The sequence below is a fragment of the Vombatus ursinus genome, unplaced genomic scaffold (assembly GCF_900497805.2).
Source record: "Vombatus ursinus unplaced genomic scaffold, bare-nosed wombat genome assembly UNPS02003812.1, whole genome shotgun sequence".
Lineage (NCBI taxonomy): Eukaryota > Metazoa > Chordata > Mammalia > Diprotodontia > Vombatidae > Vombatus > Vombatus ursinus.
Window position 1 is genome coordinate 43,439 of NW_020943590.1, and position 11,474 is coordinate 54,912.

Below are 11,474 nucleotides of genomic sequence, written 5' to 3' on the forward strand. Positions count from 1 at the left end.
TGAAGAGATAAATTCAGGAAAAGATCACTTCAAATAAAAATTACCAAAACTGACCAGATTCCTTCTCTTCTCCATAGCTTTCTTCTTGGTAAGAGAAGAGCAGGAAAAAAAAAGTAAAAAACATAAGAAGAGATGATGGAAGGAAATGCATATTTAACCGTCATAACTGAAAGAGAATGGGATGAACTCCACAAATCAGAGGACAGCAGAATGGATTAGAAAGCAGAATATAACAACATACTGCTTACAAGAAAACACATTGAAAACATAAGGATTAATAGGGTTAAGCAGAATAGTTGGGCAGAATTCATCATATTTCAAGTTAATTTTAAGAAGCAAATGTAATAATCATGATCTCAAACAAGGCAATAAAATATATGCAAGTCAAAAATTATAAGCAGGGGCACTATAGTATGCTTATTAGTTACACATATATTAAACACCTTCAAGAATCATGACCTCTGGCAGCAGGAAGTGTTGACTATCAGTAGGGGAAGGAACTAGCCCTAGCAGTCAAGAACTAAGTTTCAGAGAGGATCAGACCACAGAAACCCAACTGAAATACCTGCATAGCAGAGACTTTGTGACCAAAGAGGAGTACCATGAGAATAGTATGAAAAGTGAAGAGATATCAGAACCTTATAGTACCAGAGATATGAGTTACCTTGGTCATATATTATCCCTATGTGTGAGCTTCACTATCAGTGTACTCTTAAATTTGTGTCCATTATTCTCATTAATACTGTGCATTTGTGAGAGATTTCCTATACTTCCCCCAGATTTATGGGTAAATATTTTGTAGAAAGTGTTCTTACTATGCCATTTTTAAAAATGTTTTTGCTTTGAGCTAATTGCTTACTGGCTGATTATTAAGAGTAAGCTCACCAATGGAGCCCCTTGAGCTATATTTTAGTAATGCATATCCACAAGGCACTGCTCCCCTTAGAACTTGAGATAGTAGTTGTCACATCACTGGGGAACCAACCTACAAATCTGCAAGTGCCAAGTTTGGGGAATTAGCCTAGGGTTAGCCTTCACCAAGAATTTCCTTCTGGGTCTTGAAAGTCTCAGAAGTCCAACATTGCAGCCTAGAAGATTCATTAATTAATCATTGATTCTTTTAAGGAATGTTACTACTAATGTATGCTACTAAGGTGCAAAGTCCTATGCTAAGAACAACAGAGCATAAAAGGTCTATATTTCCCATACTTTCTAGGAACTTACTGACAAAACAGGAGGAGAGAGAGGAAAAAAAGAAAAAGGGGAAGGAAAAGGAGAAGAAAGAGGAGGAGGAGAAGAATAAGAAAAAGAAGATGAAGGAGGAGGAGGAAGATGAGGACAAGGAGGAGGAGGGGGAGGAAAAAAAGTCTTCATGCTTCATTCAGGGTCATTCTTGAGATGAAGAAGCATAAAACCTTGAGAAATGCCGAGCCTCAGACCCTGACTCAGCCCACAGCAAGTTACTCAACTTAGAGATTTCCTTTTGACACCTATATTCAGTCATCCTAAAAAGATTAAATTAGTAATCAACCTGATAGCAAACTCCAGAGTCTCCAAATGATGTCAGTCTATCTATACCTCCTTTTTTATAGGTGTGTTATAGTTCAGAAAAATTTCTGTTGTTTTGCAGAGGAGAAGATTTAATCTTTTCCTATTCAACAGACTGTCCACCACTCCTAAGAAAATGTGAACACAATTCCTGCATAGTAGTACAAAGGGGCTTACTCTGGCCTGGAATAATAGATATATTTTTAATATCAGACACATATAGACATGATATTCAGCACATCTCAATTGCAGGAGTTGAAACATGAATCAAGATATGAAATGGTAATGAGACTTTTGCATCATAGAAATATGTATATATATATGTACATAAACATATACACACACATACATGAAGTAATTTGGGAAAGAGCAGTGAAAACTGAAGAAAAGGAAAAGAAAGAAGGGTAGGCACAATATATAGGGGGAAATTGAACTTGATGGAAAATGAGTCATGCTTGAAGAGTGGCAAAATATTTAAGTATAACTTTAAGTTGGAAAAATAGGTGGGACAATCTCAGTGGGGGGCGATGATGTTCCTTGGGATCTAGGAAAAATTTTTCACATTCCAAGGCAAAATTATACAACAATGAATTTAAACTCTGCCCTCTTGAAACTGCCTAGTGGCCTGGCAGTATAAGGTTTTCTCAGATCTATTGATTAGAAGTCATTTACCCAAATAGAGTGCTGCTATAAGCAGCTACTTGGCACAGCAGATAGAGTGCCTAAAGTCATGAAGACTGATCGTCTTGAGTTTAAATCTGGCTTCTGACACTTCCTAGCTGTGTGACCCTGGGCAAGTCACTTAACTCTGTTTCTTTAGTTTTCCCATCTATAAAATGAACTGGAGAAGGAAATGACAAACCACTCAATATCTTTCTCAAGAAAACCACAAATAAGGTCACAAAAAACTGGACACAACTGAAACAACTGAACAACAACAAAACAGAGAATTTCAGAAGTGTACGAATTTGACAAAGTTATCTTCTCTCCCACACACTCAGGGAAGATTTACTGGAGGCAGCATCCAAAGGACAGAATTACCATTAATCCTCATTTCAGGATAAGTTACCACATTGTTTACTGCAAAGCAGTTTCTTGAGAACCTCATGGACCTCTTTGCTCCTTAGAGTGTAGATTACAGGATTAAAGATGCGGGTGACTACAGTGTAAAGCAGAGCAAAGACCTTTGAGAGAAGCTTGGAGTGAACAGCAGAGGGTGCTATATACATGACTATAAGTGTCCCATAGAAAGTGGACACCGCAGCCAGGTGAGAGGAACATGTAGAGAAGGCCTTCCTTCGCCTGGCCCCTGTGGGTACTTTCAGCACAGCCACAAGGATATGGGCATAAGAAGTCAGGATCAGACCAAATAGAATGGTAAGGCAGATCACAGAAAGGATGAATGTTGTTGCTTGCAGCACCTGGGAGTCAAAGCAGGCCATTCCCACCACAGGCATGGAATCACAATAAAAGCGATTGATGTGGTTGGAGCCACAGAACTTCAGCTATGCCATCAGAGTCACAATTGGGCTACCCACTGCAAAACCAGATAGCCATGCTGTAACCACCAGACCCATACAATGCTTGGATCCCATAATGGGTGAATAATGGAGTGGGTAGCAAATGGCCAGGTATCGGTCACAGGCCATGATAGCCAGAAGGAAGAATAAGGGGAAACATACCTCAAATAACTCTCCATTCACCTAACACAGGGACCATGAAGAGAAAATAATGGTCTATGTGCTTTGGGAAAACAACCAGAAAAATTGAGAACCTTTGGCTTCAGGTTCCTTTTCCATAAGTACATTCTGAAAGGATACACAGGTGCCAAAATGTTGGTGCTGTGCTGTCACATGGGTAGGACCTGTACTCAAAGAAAATAGCTCTACTTTCCTCCAGTCTCATCCCTTCATCTCCCATCTCCTATTCAAGTATCAGAAATGATGATGATGAACTGGGAATATCTCTCAACCCACCATGTCCTTTTATCTTGTCTCTTTTTATGACAAGAAGGTCTTCCTACTTAGGCTGCCAATTGCTAAGAGGGCAGATGGGCCTCTGAGGAACTAATTACATACTCACTAGGTACTGATCATAATTGAATGAGGACAAACAGTCACAGGAACCCCTTAAGGTTCCTGTCTTTTTCCAGGGGGTATGCTAGAGTACTAGGCTGGACTACAGACAGAGTAAGAATCAACAGAACTTTCCCAAGCCTTGGTGTCTTTGATGTCTAACCAAGCTCTAAGGACTCCCCAGCATCTGCTTCAGCCACCTTCCTGGCCATTGGAACAAAATGTTCTCATCTATCCATTCTGTTGGGGGAAGTCTTCACATGCTTGGGGTAGACACCCCCCACTCCTGTAATTCACCAACAGATTTTAGACCCCTCTATGACTCTCAACCTGGTTTAGCCCATCTGCTGAAACAGTTTGCCAGGACATGGCTGCTGCACATGCTGTAGCTTCTTGGAGCCACAGGTGAAAGTCAGGCGATTCAGGTACTTCATGCCAGAGGTACTAGTCTTTCCTGAACAACCTACACCCCACCACACAGTAGGTGCTTAACAAAGGTTTGATCCTTTCCCTTCTTTCTCTTCTTATCAACTTTCTGGTAATGAGCCTCTTCACATGTAACCAAGATTTGTCCTAAAGCAACAATTCAATTTAAATCAACAAGCATTTGTTACACACCTACAATATGCAAAGGCATTGTGCTAGGCACTAGCATAAAAAAAAAATACATACATAATCCATCAGGAGGTCTGTACTCTGAGCCTTTCAAGCTTAACCTTCCAGAGTTCATGCCTTCAGGAACCTAAGGTCAGCTGCACAGCCCAGTGATGAACCAGAGTAGGACTTAATAGCTGCAATAATAGATTTTCTAATAAGGGAGACAGTATCAGCTGCCAGACTAGTTGACTGAAGCCTACCATTGTTCCCAAGGATCTGCCAGATTATCCAGGCACCCACTCACCAAAAAATCTCAAGTACCTTCTTTCTGATCAAGACCATAGAGGAAAGTGTTGTACCAATATTGATCTTATTATTATTATTATTATTATTTCTTTTTAGGCAATTGGGGTTAAGTGACTTGCCATGGGTCACAAAGCTAGTAAGTGTCAAGTGTTTGGTCTGAGACCAAATTTGAACTCAGGTCCTCCTGACTTCAGGGCCGCTATGACCCCATTATTATTAAATTGAAAAGGTTGATGAAAAAAAATTTTTTTCAAGTTGGAGGATCAAGATGAAGAGGGAAGAAAGGGGAGGAGGTTCAAGAAACATCACTTTCTAGCTTGTAATGCCTTCCCTCTCCAGCTCCACAAGGCAAAGGCCTTGCTCATTCCAGCAGCTTCTAAAATCCTGCCTCCTCCAAGATGCCTTCCTGAATTTAAGGTGAGAGTTAGAATGTCTTTAAAGACACAGCTGATACACATGCACTTGTGAACACATATACTCATGCACTATCACTACGACCTTATTATGTGAATGGTTTTTATTTTTTTCCTTTTTTCCCCTTCTATTCATTTATTTATTCATTTTTTCATTCATTTATTTATTTATTGGGGGGTGTTGCACTTAGTACTATTTTGGTTTTTTTTCAATTACACGTAAAGGTAGTTTTTAATTTCATTTTTGTAAGATCTTGAGTTCCAAAATTTTTCCCTTCCCTCCCCCTTTCCCTCTCCCCAAGATAGCAAGCAGCCTGATATAAGTTATACATGAACAATCATTTTAACGTATTTCCACATTGGTCATATTGTGAAAGAAGAATCAGAACAAAAGGGAAAAAGCATGAGAAAGATCAAAAAGAGAGAAAATAGTAAGCTTCAATCTGCATTCAGACTCCAAAGTTCTTCTGGAGGTTGATAACATTTTCCATCATGAGTCTTTTGGAATTGTCTCAAATCATTGTACTGTTGAGAAGAGGTGAGTCTATCATAATTGATCATAGCACAATGCTTCTGCTACTGTGTACAATGTTCTTCTGGTTCTGCTCACTTCACTCAGCATCCTTCTGGGTTTTTCTGAAATTGGCCTGCTCATCATTTCTTATAGTATTATAGTATTCCATTACATTCATATTCCACAACTTGTTCAGCCATTCGCAACTGATAGGCATCCCACAATTTCCAATTCTTTGTCACCACAAAAAGAGCTGCTATAAGTATTTTTGTATATGTGGATCCTTTTCCTTTTTTTATGAAATTGACTTGCTGCATGTGTACTTTAGTAGCATTTGATCTATTCCCTTACCTCTCCTCTAAAAAAATATTGCTATCTATCTTGGGAAGGAAATGACAAGCTGGTTGATTTAGAAAAACATAGGAAGACTTGGACTTATGAAGGAAGATGCTATCACCCTACAGTGAAACAGATGACAACTGGAAATCAGCGTGGTACACCCTTACATATGTGTGTATGAGTGTATATGTATTTATATGCACATATTTATAGATATCTATGTATATGTATATATATCCATGTTTAATTGTAGCTTTCTTTAGGATGAGAAATAAGTACACAGTAGAGAACAAAAGAAAACCTACAAGGAAGTAAAGAGAAGCTGGGCAGCTTCAAAAACAATGTATAGTATTTATTATATAGGTTTTCTTGAAATGGAAATTTATTGTTTTATATTGAATCCTCTTTTATGTTCTGCTATGTAAATGGTAATTTTTTTTCTTTTATCATTTTGTATTTAAGTTTAAAATTTTAAAAAAAATTTGCAAAATTAAAAAATAGCTATCAAGCTTGGGAATAAAATAGGCCTAGAAAATATTTTCTCCTCTCCAGCAGGAAGAAAGTATACTCCTGTTACATGGTAAAGATTCCCCACTCCCACTCCCATAACCAATATTGCATATAAATGTTGCAGATATTTATGAAGCAAAGAGGTAGAATTAGTTCTGGCAGCCATAGTTCTTGTCAGGGATGAAGGTAGAAGGAGAAGATTCAACTAATGTTTTTCTAATTCTATGTTGAAATAGATCTGTAAAGATTTAAGAGAGAGAGACAGAGACAGAGAGAGAGCTTGAGCTCCAAGGAAATAGTCATATTCCTCTAACTGTGGTAGAATTAAGCAGTTCTCTGTATTCAGACATCTTGGAACTTACAAGACCAGGCTTCAAGATTTGGTTCATAAGGTTTCTTCTTGGTCTGGAGTAAATCATTCAACCTTTTTCATGCCTCATTCTGCTGATTTTTGAAGTGAAGGTCTGGGGCGATACTCCGATTCTATAACTCTATATTCTATAACTCTATATATCTTGTGTACCCCCCTTTAGTAGTAGGTCCTACAGGGTCTGAGTGCTGCAAATGTGAGTTCTTAAAAGGCTAATGTGGAAGACCAGAAATGTATTAAGAAGGGAAAGACAATCATGAGGCAGGTAAATGGCCTTAGATAATCATGAGGATATGGTGAGTAAAAGAAAAAGATTACTGAAAGACAGACCTGGGGAAGTAAGAAAGAAGATATTAGAGTAGATTTATGTGAGAAATATTGCAGTTAGAATTAGCATATAAATATGGTTGTGCATAGATGGCATACTTCTCTCTAGGCCCTGTAGATAGGGTAGCAGATTTTCATTCATTCACTCATTCAAACCTTAGCAACTAGATGGCACTGTGGACAGTCAATAAATATTTACTAAGTGCCTACTATGTACCAAGCAGGGTCTGAAGTGCTGGGGATATAAAAAGAGGTGAAAGGCAGTCCCTGTTTTAAGGAGCTCACAGTCTTATGAGGGACACAATAAGCACACAAATATGTACAAACAAGCTGTATACAAGATAAGTAAAATAAATGAGAGGGAAGGCACTAGATTTGAGAGCGGTTGGAAAAGGCTTCCTGTACAACAGACCTGCACAACTTGGTAGTAGGTAGGGGCCAAAATTAAAATAGGTTAAATTTCTTTGCATCACAGATAAGTTTTTTAGCAGCTCACTTTCTAAGTAAAGGTATAATTAATGATTAAAATATTTTGCAAATAAATCATATTAAAAAGGAAATTTCAATTAATATCCATTAATTACACTTATTACTAATTTTTTAAATTATTATGAAATCACATAATGTCAAAAAATTACTTTACTAATTACTTTGCTAAGTGGTATAAGTTTTAATACACTTTTTCAAGTTTTCTTACTGTTTACATTTAGTTAATGGGATATATTACACTTCTTGTCAGAAATCAGTTTATTATACTCCAGAATCATGTTTGAAATCAACTTCATTAGAAATCTGAAAACTAACCTTAGTAGCCACCTCATTTTCTGAGTTTGCTTTCTTGAAAAATCATTGTTCCCCACAGATTTTTCAGCAATTTGGATGCTTTGATTTGTTTTTCATTGGTGTCCAATTTGTTTAAGCCAGGATACTTTTATTTGAAATGGCAACAAAGATTGTTCGGAATACAATCTTATATCTTCTACTTCTCAGCAAACAAAGCACAATATTTCATCTCTCATGTAAGTAAACAAGTATCTATTTCTTTACTCCAGATTAAACACTCTGCATCCTGATTTGATCTTCCATTTCTTTTTATTACTTCTTTTACAAAGTCACCCCCAAAACTTTAATGTTAGAACCAAAAAACCTCCAGAGCAACTGTTCACATACAAAGAATACTGAGCCAAGTGTCTAACCTTGGAAATAGTGCCAGACACTCATATAACTTGGAGGGCGGCCGCGCAGTGAGGGAGAGGAAGAAGCCCTCACTGTTGTTGCCACTCGTGGAACAGTGGGAGTCAGTTGTGTTAGGGCATGGCTGCACTCACTTTGTCCCTGTTCAATGCCAGTAATGACCGAAAACATGAAGACTCTTGCTCATCTCAGACTACAGACAGACTGATGATGGTTGCTGTGGGTCAAACAGGAGAGAATGCTCAATAACAACCCACCTGCCAAGTTACATGATGGGCACAATAGTGACTAGTAGAAGGTGCATTAAGCACAGCATGGACAAAACACTCATTACATTTTTACTTTCTTTGACATCCTCTACATTTTTCACAGGCCTCCTGAAATCCTTTGGTGGGCTGCAAGCAACCCATGAGCAGTATGTTGTACAGGCCTGCTGTAGAAGATAGGATTTAAGTTGGGACTTAAGGGAAGCTAGGGAAGCCAGTAGGCAGATATGAGACAGCATTCTAGGTATGGGGGACAGCCAGAGAAAATGCCTGGAGCCAAGACATGGAATACCTGGACCTGGAGTCAGAAAAACCAGAGCTCAAATTTAACCTCTACTTATTAGTTGTGTAATCCCAGTAAAGCCACTTAACCTTTATTTACTTCAGTTTCTTAAAGTGTAAAATGAGGATGATAATAGTACCTATGTCTCCCAGCATTTTTTTGAGAATAAAATGAGACAATATTTGCAAAACACTTTACAAAACTTAAAACATTGTATAATAAAGGCAAGCTATTACTATTTTTATTAATAATAATAAACAATTTCTTAGGTTATTTTTGCATTAATGTGGAACCATAATTTTCCTAATACTCATACAATCCCATTAACCTGCCTTCTACTCTATTAGAAATGTTAAGAAATATTTTTTTCCTAGTATTCTAGTCTGAAGACCTTAGACTTAACTGAATGAAATAACCCATGTCGGTACTTTAACCAGTGCCAAGAAGAACTCAGATCTCCCCCAAGAAGACAGTAAGGTGCTGGACAAGGGCCAAAGACTTTGACTATTCCGATTAAGAACAATTTCTCATTCCCCCATGTCTTGGTCATGTTAAGAAAATCATTTTCCATATCTGCCAACATTTCAAATTATGATTTTTTTTTGATAAATCAGAGATTGTTACCATAATTCTGAACTGTTGTTCAATCTTAACCATGTTTCTGAATACCATAAAATGTATGAAGACCTTTTTCTGGTCAGGAGGGAGTTTCAATTAGCAGGTAACTGCTGTTTGAATCAATTCTTTAATACATGTGTAGGGGTGTGCTGGAACCTATTCATATGGACTCTAATTCCCTGATTCCAATAGCATGAAAATGTGTGTTGTTGTCATTGTTTTAGTTGATTAGTCCTGTCTGACTCTTCATGATCCCATTTGGGGTTTCTTGGCAGAGATAGTAGAGTAGTTTGCCATTTCCTTCTCCAGCTCATTTTTCAGGGACTATATTGCAAGAGACTTTTTTTTTTCTTTTGGTGAGGCAATTGGGGTTAACTGACTTGCCCAGAGTCACAGAGCTAGTGAGTGTTATGTATCTGAGGCCGTATTTGAACTCAGATCTTCCTGACTCCAGGGCTGGTGCTCTATCCACTGTGCAACCTAGCTGCCCCTGTGAAAGACTTCTAACTGAGCTCTCCATGTTAAGTTGCTCCCTACTCCAATCTGTCCTCTTCTTTGCTATCAAAATGATTTTCCTAAAGCACAAGTCTAAAAATGTAACCCTGCCCCTCCCCTACACTAAACCCCAATGACTCTTTATTACCTTTAAAATTAGCTATAAAGTTATCTGTTTGTCATTTAAAACTCTTTAGAAGTTGTCCCTTTCCTACATTTATGGAGTTACTTTACTCTGTTTACATCCTTATACCCTAAAATCCAGCTATACTGGCCCACTTGAAGTTCCTCAAATATGACACACTCCGTCTTCTGTCTCATTATATTTCAATAGACTGTCCTCCTTTCCTGGAAAGTCTTTCTTCTCCCTCTCCTCTGACTCTTGGTTTCCTCGGCTTTCATTTAAGACAGCTTAAATCTCATCTTCTTCATGAAGTCTTCCTTTCATTGTCCCCACAGATACTGGTTCCTTCCCCTTCCAGATTACCTTCCAGCGACTCTCTGTAATCCTCTATGTATTGAGTTACTTACATGTTTTCCCCATTAAAATGTTGTATCCATGAGGACAAAGATTTGCCTTTGTATCCCTAGTGCTTAGTACAGTGTGACATATAGGAAACATTTAGCAAAAGTTAACTGAACATTTTTTTCAAATGACTTATTATAGCTTACTTTTCTTTTTTGAGGATTGCATTTTTATGTCCTTTGGTCAATCACCTATTGGAGAATAGCTCTTGTTCATATATGTTTGTATCAATTTCCTTACAACTTGGATAGAAGATTTTTTTTTTTTTGGAGATACTTTCTGCAAAGATTCATTTCCAGTTAATTGTTTCCTTCTTAAGTCTAAGAATATTGATTTTGTTTATTCAAAAAATTATCAACTTTATATAATCAAAGTTGTCCATTTTATCTCCTGTGGCCTCTCTATATCTCATTTGGTCAAGAACTCTTTCTCTCTCTATAGTAGTGAAAATGATCCCCTTCCTTGTTCTCCTGTGTTTGTGATAAGATCTTTTATACAACAAGGTAGTGTATCCATTTGAAGCTTATTGAGGTATTGAGTTATAAACCTAGCCAGACTGTTTTCTAGCTTTCCCAGTAGTTCTTGTCAAATAGGGAGGATTTACCCCATGTAGTTGGAATCCTATGGCTTAGGAACCATGCTACTATATTAAATTACTTCTTTGTCTTGTGTACCTAATCTCTTTTACTGAATAACCTTTCTGTTTTTTAACTTAAACTCAAAAGTGTCAATGATTACTGCTTTGAGGAAATAGTTTGAGATCCAGTACTTCCAGGCCCCTCACCACTCCTCCCCCCACATTTTCCCTTTAAATGAGTGATCTTTTATTCTTTCATATTAATTATGTAATAATTTTATCTAACTCTTTAAAGTACCCCTGGTGGTTTTGCTTTATTTTATTGTACTGGTGATGCTTAGCCATGAGCACAGAGTGGTCTGCTAGGAAGCCATGCTTTATTTCTCTGTAAAATGTTTTACATTTGATTCTACAGAGATCTAGAATGTGTTTTAGTAGACTTCCAGATATTTTATGCATTTTGTAGTGATTTTGAATGGCTTTCTCTCTTATGCTTTCTTCCTATATTTTGCTTTG

General features: G+C 37.6%; 1 pseudogene; it reads right to left on the reverse strand.

The window, feature by feature from the left end:
* Nucleotides 1-2,603: 2,603 nt before the first annotated feature.
* Nucleotides 2,604-4,057, reverse strand: LOC114052807 (annotated as a pseudogene).
* Nucleotides 4,058-11,474: the final 7,417 nt, after the last annotated feature.